The sequence below is a fragment of the Panthera tigris genome, chromosome B3, assembly GCF_018350195.1.
Source record: "Panthera tigris isolate Pti1 chromosome B3, P.tigris_Pti1_mat1.1, whole genome shotgun sequence".
In the NCBI taxonomy this organism is placed as follows: Eukaryota; Metazoa; Chordata; class Mammalia; order Carnivora; family Felidae; genus Panthera; species Panthera tigris.
Genome location: NC_056665.1, coordinates 50175074 through 50187618, shown reverse-complemented (window position 1 = coordinate 50187618; position 12545 = coordinate 50175074). Strand labels below are relative to the sequence as shown.

General features: G+C 34.7%; 1 protein-coding gene and 1 non-coding gene across 2 annotated transcripts in view; one reads left to right on the top strand and one right to left on the bottom strand.

The window, feature by feature from the left end:
* The window catches only part of UNC13C (unc-13 homolog C), a 569448-nt gene that overhangs the window by 94058 nt on the left and 462845 nt on the right, over window positions 1-12545 (top strand). The window lies entirely within an intron of this gene.
* On the bottom strand, window positions 4408-4512 carry LOC122239812. Its single transcript, XR_006219197.1, has one exon. It is a non-coding gene; the product is annotated as a U6 spliceosomal RNA (small nuclear RNA).

Sequence of the window (12545 nt, the reverse complement as noted above, 5' to 3'; positions counted from 1 at the left end):
AATCAGCCTGTGTGCTATTGGTTAGCAACCCAGTTGGGAACTTCACTGATTTAATCTGAAACTGGCCCCTGTATTCAGGGCAGGGAGAGACTGAAGAAAGAGGCAAGCAACTCCAGATTGGTAGGTGGGAGTTTGAATAAACAAAAGGAACTTACATAGGAGGTTTGTCTTGTGTGGTAGCAAGACAAATGGATTCCCACATCCACCCTCAAATCTTAAAAGTTTATAAAGAGGCCCTAAAAACTGTGCTCAGTCATGTATACGATACAGGTGTTTTCAACACCACATCACCATCTGAAGGCTATGTCCTTGGAGTGGCCTCAGGGAGTGGGAAAGGGAAGTGGAACCCACATTCTAAGGACAGGGAAGAGTGTTAGGAGCCTCTGAGTGCAACATTCATGTTGCAGCATTCATGGTTTTTTGATAACGTACCCCAACATGTGTTTAACGGCAATTAGACAGTAAAGAATGTTCAATCAAGGGTGGTGCTGACAGTGGCAGTCAGGCAAGATAAAAAAAAAAAAAAAGATTAAAAAAAATTACTTTCCTTGCTTTTTTTTCTCATTTACTGTATAATGAAAGATAATTTTAGAATGATGTTGCATTCCTGGAAGAATAAATTCTCCAAGGTAGGTTCACAGGTTAGTATGCTGTAGACATCAACTAGCTATGTTGAAATAAAATATGTATTTTTTGAAAAAAGTCAGAAAGTTAACAAATATCTTACTAACATGACTATTTTTATTGGTATGAAAATTGTGACTAATATTTTTGACAGTTTCCTTTTTTAAGTACTTCTAATATCACAATTAAATGCCTAAGCCATTGTTGGATTTTTAGTTTTGTAATATACCAGTAATTGAACAGAATAAAGCTGAAACTAAGGACTACCTAGTACAAGGGTAGGGGAAGGCTTTAACAAAAAAGAACTTGTATTTTAAATGATAATCATTCAAATATCAATATAAACATTTCTAAGCCAGTTTAACTTGGTTTCTGACATACTTGCCATACTTACATGTATTGCTTGATACACATAAGGATGTGCCAGGCATGGAGTTAGAATGTAGAGTTGGTCATAAAGATGATCACCTGGTTCCCATTTCTGAAGGAGCTCACAATCTGCAGAGAGGCAGTAAAATAAGGCAGTCTTTAAAATTTATGGTGTTACTCCAACTTTGGAAACAGGCTGAGAATTGAAGCAGAATTGGCTTTCAATGGCACTGCTTGCCTACAGAATGAGAACCCAACACTTAAAGGATATTAGAGTGATATACAACACTTAAGGGAAGTAGTCTTCTCTCAAGCTTTTATATTAAATAGCCTTATTCCCATTACTTTGGGATGGTTTTGCTGTCCACTTTTAAGGAAACATGAGAATAGATTAGATCATAAAGGCTTCTTTATTTTCATTCTAGGATTACATAAAAAGAGCAAAACGTTGTTCGTAATGAAACTTCCCATTAGAAGATGTGAGTTGAGTCTTGAGAAGATTGAAATTTTAGTCCTTTATACTAAGTTACTGAAAACTGCTATAAGTAAAAGAAACATGGTTTCTGTAACTCTGTGTGTGTGTGTGTGTGTGTGTGTGTGTGTGTGTGTGTGTGTGTGTGTGTGTATGATCCCACACATTGTAAGACAGTAAAATAAACTTCAGAGATGATTTTTCAAGCATCTTTGGTTTTGGTTCTGTAACAAATTTTTTATGATAATGGTTTGACAATAGTTTTTCTGTTATTTCTACAAAAATGTGTTTTAGTAAATCCTTTAATTTAAAATCTCAAACGATGTAGGTCAAGAAAACGTTATCTAGTATTAACAGTCATAGTACTGTAGTAGATTTGATATCAGGTCTCAAATTAAACCAAATTTCCTCCTTCCCCCCTTAGAATATAGATTTACCTTCAAAGCTAGGTAAAAATTATTGATGATAAAAGCGGCTTGCCTTTCACTTAGTTGCAACTTGTTTTCTCTCCATTTCTATTTTGACTAAAAACTAGGGTTAGTAGATTGAAGAGGTAAAAATACAGTCAGCTGGATTTCTTTTCCTAGTTTGACTTAGTGATTACAGAAGAATGAGTCTGCTATGGGGAATTCTACAGACTTAAGTAACTCTGTAGATAGAGACACTCCTCAGCAAATTCAGAAGAAGAAGCATTCCATGTGGATCCTGGGGTGGTTTGCTTTTATATATTTGGCTGGGAGGAATTCGGATACCTGGCCTGAGTCAGAACCTGGAATATGGGTGCAAGCCTCCAGTTCTTTACCTGGAGTGCGATTACTCTCCTCTCCATATGTTTATGGGGATACCCCAGACACCTTTTCTATCTTCTGTACCTCTGTATTGACAGATGTTTCCTAGGATTAAAAATGTTTTCCATGTATGGCTGTCTCAGCCTCCAGCTAACAATTTAGAAAACTGAAAGTTAAGAATCTCAACTTCTGTGCCAGCAATGACAAAACTTTTACAAACTATATTTTCTAAGAGAAATAATTTTGTATTTAATCTTCACTCAGCATAATCCATACCTCATGAGCTCTGTGTGCCCAGGCACTCCTTGATAAGAGGTAGATTCATGAAATAATGTGGATTGTAAATTGCAGGGATGGGGATGGAGATACTTTGGGTGAATATTCCTTCTCCCCCTGACATATCTGTTAAGACAGAATGTGACAACTCTTCCCTATCAAAGTCACTCTGCTTTGTGGCTATCCCTTCTTCCTTAGGCATTAGCAATCAAGAAGAGGTCTGATATAAACATCAGTTCTAAGTATGGTTGCAGATCTTCTGTTTAAAGTAGAAGTATTAGTAGATAATTATGAATCTCAGAAATTGTGCGAGAGGCAAATAGTACTTTGCAAAAATTCCATACCAGGAGGAGTAGAAAAAAATGTTATTATTCTATTTGTTAGGTCAAATGAGACCTGAATGCAAAATCAACTTCTGTGTTCTCAGTGTGTATCCTGGGAAGTGAAATTGCTGTCGTATTTTGAAGACTAGGAGGGAAGATTTTACAAGAATAAAATAATGCATTTTGTGGTAATTGGTTTCCAAATGATTAAAAGGGCTTTAACTTGATAGAAAAATATAATTGAATATTATTTTAACATTATAGCTCTAGCCATATGACATCTTTTGTGAAAATTAATGATTATTAGTTTTCTGGACCATTAAGCAGAGCCTGGAGCAAAGATCAAAGTTGTTTTGTTGTGAATTTTCTTGCTCATGAACTTTGGTGCCTTAATATAATTACCCCCTTTTTAGTGATTCCTTGAAGAGAATTTATTAATTTCATGAATGACTTTCAGTAGAGATTACAAAACTAATGGGCAGGGATGGAAAGCTGATGACTTAGTTCTTTCTCCTGCAATTTCATATTAAACAGTTGCTTTCTGAAAGCTCACACCCTATTGCATGTTTTTAACACATAATGCTTACTTACAGGGATATCACTAGGTTAAATGCATCAAAAAGTTCTGCCCAAGACAGTTGATGATGAATCTTTTTCTTCACGCTGAAAGAGCAGGGTGTGATGCGCACTGCAAAATTTGAGGGAGTGAATTCTACCTTCCCCTCTCTCCCTGAATTTATTTCAGAATTGCTGTGTTGGTAAATTAAACATAAGTATTTCATTCCTGACTTGACACTTGGAAAAGCATCCTTCTGTTTATATATGATGAGGTAGATATTAGAAACGAAAGGTTCCCACATACCTTAACAGTTTCCCATTGTACCAAGGGTTCCATAAACATCAAATCTGTTGAACATAGAAGAGTTGTGTAACCTTGCTAGGAAATGACATTAACTTATTATTTTCTTGGAAAAAATAACACCTAAACTCAGTGGTTTTCATATGCTTTTTTAAGAGAACTGTTTTTGGAAACAAAATCTTTAGAACCTAGTTATAAAGCAGATAAAGTCAGTATTGCTGTTCTTCAATCAGAGGCAGTGGGTGCAGAGTCCTACCTGCCAAGCCCTTCCTTGCCCAGTGAAGCCTCTGTCGGAACTCCAGCACTTTTCATAACACAGTTTGAAGCCCACTAGGAAACATGATTCTCTAAAAGCCTTTTGTTCTGAGATCCTATGATCCCAACAAGCAATTATATTTGCATATTATTTGCTCTATAGTCTGCTTTACCCCATGGGTAATGGATGGGATATCATCAAAGTATGGTAAGATTTGGTAAATGGAAAAACCAAAGAATATTTGAGGGAACATAGGGCCAGTTATGGAAGGCAGAGAGGAATGTTTGCTAGTACACAGGGAGACGTAAAAGGAGCTACTGCTCCTCTTTAAAGGTTATTTCACTCTCTAGTCGCCATTCCTTCATTCCCTAGGGACAATCACTGTAAAAAATCTTATGTACTCTTCCAGTATATGTTAAAGTTTTCCTATCCCTTAATATAATAAAATGATGCCATTTTAGATAATTCTGTCATCCTTAGCAGGGGCCATGCTAATCTTGTCTGTATCATTCCAATTTTAGTATATGTGCTGACAAAGCGAGCGCCCCATACTAGATGATTCTGCAACTTTTTAAACTCCATGTTATGTTCTTAAAACAACTCGCATTGATGCCAATTGATCTAATTAATTCATTTTAATGTATTTGACCATATAAACATATCAAAATTCTCTAATAGGGAATACTATGTAATATTTTTTCCTATTACAAATACTGTAGTAAACATCTTTTAATATGCAATCTGCTACCTAAGTGTAAGAGTTTGTTCATGTCACATACCTAAAAGATTTGTTGGGCAATAGGGTGAGCAAATTTCAACCTCCCTAGAAACTGCGATTTCATTTTCAAAAGTGGTTGTATAAATTTTTAACCCAGTACTTCTTGAAAGTTTCAGTCCATAACAACATGACAGTCTGAGATATTTCATTTTCTTTTCCATTCCAGTGGTTGTGAAGTGATATATCAGTGCTTAATATTAACTTGAACAATGCTCATAGTTGAAGAGTTTGAGCACCTTTTCCTATGTTAATTTCCTGTTAGGAAATGCATTTCAACATGCAGTTTTTCTACTGGGTTGTTTTTCTTCAAATTCTTCAATGGAGGTCAAGCTAATCCTCTGTTGTATGTTGGAAATGTATTTTCCTGTTCTGTTGTTGTTTCTTTACTTCCAATGTGATACATGTATTTTCCTATTCTTGATAATTTATGCTTTCTGTGTCTTATGACAATATATAAATAGAATAATATAACACACCACACATATGTATGTATATATGTATGTATATATGTATATGTGTGTATATGTATATATATGTGTGCATATATATATTTGTGTGTATATATATATATATTTTTTTCAGTTTGTTTACATTTAGGTTTGGATGCACTATATTTAAATTTTTAAGAAATAACTACCTGATTTCCAATGTGATCATAGCATTTTACATTCTTAGGGTAGCAGGTTTGAGTTGCTTCACATACTTACCGACACTTGTTATTGTCAGTCTTTAATTTCAACCATTTTGCAGTAAAAGTCATAGTATCTAATTGTGGTTTTAAGTTTTATTTCCCCAATTACTAATGATGACAAGCATCTTTATTGTACTTTTTGACTGTTAATGCATTTTTGTGTGTGAAGTATCTGTTCAGATTTTTGGTCCAACTTTAAATTGGGTTTCTACTTAATATTTTAGTTACAATTTTATAAATACAGTATACTTTTATAATGATATGTGTACGTATGTACATATGTATATGTATAAGTGCATATATATGTATAAATGAAATTCATATTGTAATTTTTTTTTTAATTTTTTAATGTTTATTTCTGAGACAGAGACAGAGCATGAGTGGGGGAGGAGCAGAGAGCAAGGGAGACACAGAATCAGAAGTAGGCTCCGGGCTCTGAGCTGTCAGCACAGAGCCTGACGCAGGGCTTGAAACCACAAACCGTGAGATCATGACCTAGCCGAAGTAGGTCGCCAAACCAACTGAGCCACCCAGGCGCCCCTCACATTTTAGTGTTTTTGCTCAGTTTGTGCCGTTTCTTTTCATTTTTCATGGTGTGTTTTGAACAGCAGAATTTTTAAGTTTTGATTAAATACAATTCATTTTTTAGCAGATTTTTTAAACTGCTTAATTAAAAAAATGATAGGTTAACAGGACATTGAAAGATACTATAGAGATCAAATGTACCCTTCACTCAGTTTCCCCCAATAGTTATATGTTACATAATCAGAGCACAATATAAAAACCAAGAATTCGGCACTGGTACAATGTGGGTACGTATCTGTCATTATATCACATGTGTAGATTGTATAACTGTCACTGCAATCCAAATACAGAGCTATTCCATCATGCTCTGTGCTATCCCTTTGTACTCTCTCTGACCTCTCCCTTCCCTGTTTAACCATGCATAGCACCCTTAGTAACCACTAACCTGTTAACAGTATAATTTTACATGCATGTAATCATATAATATCTTTCATCTGGATACCTTTTTTCTTTTTAATTAATACACTTAAGATCTAAGTTGCTGTGGATATTAGCATATTTTTATTGCTGATTAGTATTCCTTGATAGGGAGGTATCACAGTTTAACTTTTTGCCTCTTGAGGGACATTTTTATTGTTTCCAGTTTGGGGCTATCAAAATTAAGATGTTAAGAACAGTCATTTGTAATTTTTAGTGTGGATGTTTCATTTTTTTTTTTTTTAGGATAAATGCCTGAGAGCAACATTGCTGGCTGTATTGTAGAGGTACATTTAATTCTATAAGAAATGATCAAACTACTTGAGAGTTACTGTATTTTATATTCCTACTGACAATGTATCAGAGACCTGGTTTTATTGCATCCTTTCTACATTTTGGTATTGTCAATGTTTTTACGTAACTGTTCTAATAGGTGCATGGACATATTTTATCATGCCTCCAATTTGCATATCCTGAATATCTAGTGCTACTAACCATCTTTTGATGCACTTGTTCATCATTCATATGTCCTCCTTAGTGAAATGTCTGTACATCTTTTGCCCATTTTTAAATTGTGTATGTATGGTGGCGGTTTGCTGTTGAGATTTTAGAGTTCTTTAGAAATCGCGGGAAGTAATTCTTTGTTGAGTATATGGTTTGCAAATATTTTCCTCCAATTTATAGCTTTTCCTTACATCCTTTTCACAGGGGCTTTCCAAGAGCAAAATTTTTAAGGTCAAATTATTGACTTTTCTTTTTTTCTGTCATGATTAAAAACTCTTCTCCAAGCTGTGTGTCTTAAAGACGTTGTCCTGAGTTAAGATTTTTTAATCTTATGCTTTATATTTAAATGCATGGTTAATTTTGAGATAATTTTTGCATAAAATGTGAGGTTTAGGTTGAGAATGGTGTTTTTGCTCGTAAATATCCAGTTACTCGAGGATCTGTTGTTGAAAAGTCTATCCTCTGGTAAGTTGCTTTTGCATCCTTGTGGGAAAAAAAAAGAGTTGTGTGGATCTTTAACTGGGTTCTCTATTTTGTTGCATTGATCAATATTTCATTCTATCTACTGATACCACACAATCTTAACTGTAAAATAAGTCTTGAAAAAATATATATATAATTGGAGACAATTGGCATTTTGGTGTCTCAAGGCTTCCAATTCATGGTATACCTTTGCATGTATTAATATTTTGCTTACTCTCATCACTGTAGGGTGGGGATTTAAGTTTCTGACAATAACTGGATTTGTTTACTTTTCCTTTCAGTAACATCAGCTTTTGCCCCACATGCTTTGAAGCTCTGCGTTTTCTTAATATTTTTTAGATTGTTATATCTTCCTGGTGGTGGATTTACTTTTATATTCTTATACAGTGTGTGTCTGTTATTGTTGTTTTGTTTTGTTTTTGCTCTGAAGTCTATGTTGTCAGATGTTAGTTTATCTACTACTGTATTCTTTTGGTCGTTTGTATAGTATATCTTTTTCCATTTATTTACTTTTAGCCTGCCTCTATCATTATATTTGAATTGAATTCCTAAGCATGTAGTTAGGTCATGGTGTTTTTTATCCATTCTATTCAGTTTTTTATTTGATACATTTATTTTTTTAGTTTATGTACTTTGAGAGACAGTGCACACAAATGGGGGAGGGGCAGTGAGAGAGGCAGAGAACAAGAATCCCAAGTAGGCTCTGTGCTGTCAGTGCAGAGGCCAACACAGGGATCAGTCCCACAAACTGTGAGATTGTGACGTGAGCTGAAATCAAGTCAGATGCTTAACCAACTGAGCAACCTCGGTGCCCTGTCTATTTGATAAATTTAGATCATTTACATTTAATACAATTATTAATTTTTTAATGTTTATTTGTTTATTTTTGAGAGAGAGCATACCGTGCACAAGCAGGGGAGGGGCAGAGAGAGAGAGACAGATGACCCAAAGTGGGCTCAGTGCTGACAGCAAGAGAGACTGATGTGGGGCTTGAACTCATGAACTGTGAGATCATGACCTCAGCCATAGTCATACACTCAACTGACTGAACCACCCAGGTACCCCTGATGCAATCAATTATTGATAAGGCTTAAATGTGCCACTTTATTCTTTGTCTTCTGTTTGTTTTCTTTGGTTTCATTCTCTAACTTTTCTGCATTTCTGTAGGTTACTTGTAAATATTAAATTTTTGAGTGTATTTCTTTATATAGATTTTTTAGTGGCTGCTCTAGGTATTGAATTATGTTTAAGTTTTTTATTGCTTCCTTAAAACATTGCCACAAACACAAATTTTTATCTTAAAATTCTGAAAGTGAAAGGTCTGTTACAGGTTTGCTGGAATAAAGTTAAGGTATCAGTACAGCTATATTCCTTTCTGGAGGCTTAGGAAAGAATCTGTTTCAATTACTTTTCCAGCTTTTAGATGTACTTATACATTTTTTTTAGCTCATAAAGGTTTAGCTCTATTTTCAAAACCAGCGACTCCGTATTGAGCTTTATAATACTGAATCACTCTGACCTCACTCTTCTACCTACCTCTTCCATATTAAGGGTCTTTCTGATTACATTGCATCCACCAGATAACTCTTCATAATATTTCAATATTATGGTCAGTTGATTAGCAAACTTAATTCTATCTACAACTTTAATTTCCCTTTTCCATGTTAAGTAATAAATTAAGTTTCCAAGAACTGTAACATGGCTGTCTCTGGGGGCCATTAATTTTCCTAATACACATTATATACATATACAATTGATCAAGTTGGTTGCTGTATACATTTTACCAATTAAAGTGAAATGCAGAAAGCTTATCTAACACTATTTCCCTTTATTCCCTCACATTTAAAGTAAAATTGCCTTAAATATTTCCTCTGTATACAACCCAATCAGATAGTGTTAAAATTTTTATTTCATCCATCAAACATAATGCAGAAAACTCAAGAGGAAAAGGAAAGCATATTACATACACCCACAGTTTTGCACTTATCCTTCATTTTCCTTTCTGGATGTTTCAAGATTTCTTCTTTTGTCATTTCCTTTCTGTTGAGAAATATATTTTAGCCATTCATTTAAAGTGAGTTGGCTTGTTATAAAGTTTCATATTTTTCCTTCATCTGAGAATGTCTTGATTTCCACTTAATTCCTAAAGATATATTTGCCCTGAATATGGAATCTTGGGTTGATCATTTTCTTCTCTCAATGTTTGAAAAGTGTTCTTCCATCTCTTTCTGCCCCTGTGGTTTCTACTAAGAAATCCTTTCTTATTCAAACTGTTTATTCCCTATGGATCATGTACCACTGCTCTCAGTGCCTTTAACATTTTTTCTTTGCTCTTGGCTTTCAGGAGTTTGTGATGTGTCTTGACATGAATTTTTCATTTTGTCCTGTTTATGGTTTGCTCAGCTTATTCTGCAGATTTGTGTTTTAATTTTTGCCAAACTTGGAGAAATTTTTAGTCATCTTTTTTATTGAATACATTTTCAGCTCTGTTACGGTCTGAAAGTTGGTGTCCTCTCAAAATTAAAATGTTGAAGCTCTAAGTCCTAATGTGATTGTATTTGAAAGTGGGGCCTTTGAGAGTTAATTAGGTTTTGATGCGGTACTGAGGATATGGCCCAATGGTGGGATCAGTGTTCTTATCAGAATAGGAAGAAAGGTCACACCTCACTCTGTCATGTGAAGATACAGTAAGAAGGTGGACCTCTGCAAGCCAGGAAAAGAGCCCTTATCAAGAATAAAATTTTATAGCACCTTGATCCTGGGCTTTCCACTCTCCAGAACTCTGAGAAGTAAATGTCTCTTGCTTAAGCTACTCACTCTGTGGTATTTTGTTATAGCAGTTTGAGTAGACTCAGAATTCTATTCCTCTTTCTGTTTTTCTCTGGAACTCCAATGAGATGAATATTATCTTTATATGTATATTTTTTCCAGAATTATGTATGTCCCTAAAACTTTTCTCAGGCTCTGTAGTTCAGACTGTATAATTTCTACTGTTTTATATTCAGGTTCGTTAATTTTTCTCTCAAGTGGATGTTGAGTCTATCCACTTAGTAATATTTCAGTTCCTGTATTTTTTATTTCTAAAATTTCCATTTTTTATATATTTGATTTCTTTGAGACTATCTACTCCTTCAGTAAAACTTGCTATTGATTGGTTCCAGACATATTTTTAATTGTTGAAACATTTCTTATTAGCTGCTTTAAAATTTTTGTCAGATATTTCTAACATCTGTGTTATCACATTGGCATCTGTTGTTTTTATTCATTCAGTTAGAGGTACCTCACATGACAAGTGATTTTAATATGGACATTTGGGTGTTATGTTGTATGACTTTGGGTCTTACTTAAATCTTGTATTTTATCTTGTCTGACAGTGCTCCAATTTTTGAGAACTAGACTCCTTTCTTCTAGGTGGAGATGAGGTTTTCTACTTCATTTACATAGATACTGAGGAGAGGGAACTTTTTTGTTCCTGCTGTGGGCATGACAGGGTGTTGAGGCTTCCCACTGGGTTTCTGCTGATACCACCCTAGCTTAGATGGGAACAGGTGTCTAATTGCTTCTTCCTATGTAGACACCACTGACATCGAGTGGGTGACTTTATTATGGCTGAGCAGTGATGAAAGTCCTGACTTTCCACTAGACCTCTTCTAATACCACTCCATTGAGGAGGGAAAGGGTGCCTCATAACTACTTAGGTAGGGAAGAAGTTGAGGCTGTTGTTGGTGTGATTTCCAACTCTCTAATTTGGCCTTCTCTGAAAGCACTTCAGCCAATATGGGGGACTGGAGTACCTCTTTACAGCCTGGCAAGTGTAGATGTCTAAGCACTCCTTTTGACCTTCACTGACAGTGGAAATGGGGGCCACAGATTTTTTTGTGTGTGTGGTGTTTGGCTAGAGTGGGTTAATTATTGTCAAAAGGTCTGTCTTGCTGGCCTGTCCCTATCTTGGTTTCCCTGTTAGAATAGGCTTTCCTTTAAGCCTTTCATGTCTGCACCATTGATATCCTTGGGTTGCCGTGTTTGGAAGCAAACAGAACATCCATCACTGTATTCTACTTTGAGGCCACAGTCACTGGCCAGTATGTCTTCTACCCAAACTTCAGAGCTTTATATGTGTTTATTTGATATAATATGTCCTAAGATTTTAGTTGTATTTAGTGGAAATAATAGGGAAAGTAAGTCTATCCATTTTTTTTTTTTTCTGGAAGCAAAAGTCGGATAGATTTTTATATTGTTAAAGCACTATTTTATTTTGGGGATAAACCCAATTTGGGTAAATGTGTACACCCATGCTGGATCAAATGCAAAAGTTTTCTTAGGATTTTTTTTATGAGCTCTCCTATATCATACTGATATATAATCTTATTTTGTACTATCCTTTTCTGATTTTAATAGCAAGCTTATACTAGCTTTGGAAAATGTACATTTTTTCCTGTTTACATCCTATGTGTTCATTTTACTTCTCTAGTCAAATTTATATATAATTGGTATTATCTCTTCCATACAGACTTGATAAAACTTTAAAAAATCATTTGGCATTCTTTTGCGGGGCTATTTTCCTATTGATTAAAGTTCTTTAGGAATAGTTTTAGTTTTCTATATTTTTGTATAAATGTTAGTAATATCTTTTAGAAATTTTATACTTTGTTAATGCTTTTAGAAAATTACCTTCAGGTTTTAGCAATTATTTACTTGAAGATGTTTATAGCATACTTTTAAATTTTTAAAATTTTCCACTGAATCTTCAGTTAATACCCTTTTTACATAATGATATTTTTCATATATACGTTCCCTCTTTTTAACCAGTCTTGCTAAAGAATTGTACTTTGATTTAATGCTTTAAAGAAGTGTTCTTCTTTCATAACTTTTTTGAATATGCTTCATAATTTTACATCAGTTTCAGGTGTACAACATAGTGATTGAACAACTCTCTATACTATGCTCAGCACAAGAATAGCTACCATCTGTCACCATACAATGCTATGAAAACATCATTGAATATATTCCCTATGCCATACGTTTTATTCCCATAACTTAGGCATTCCATGACTGGAATCCTGTATCAGCTACTCTCCTTCATTCATATTCCCCATCCCCTCACCTTTCTCTCTTCTGGC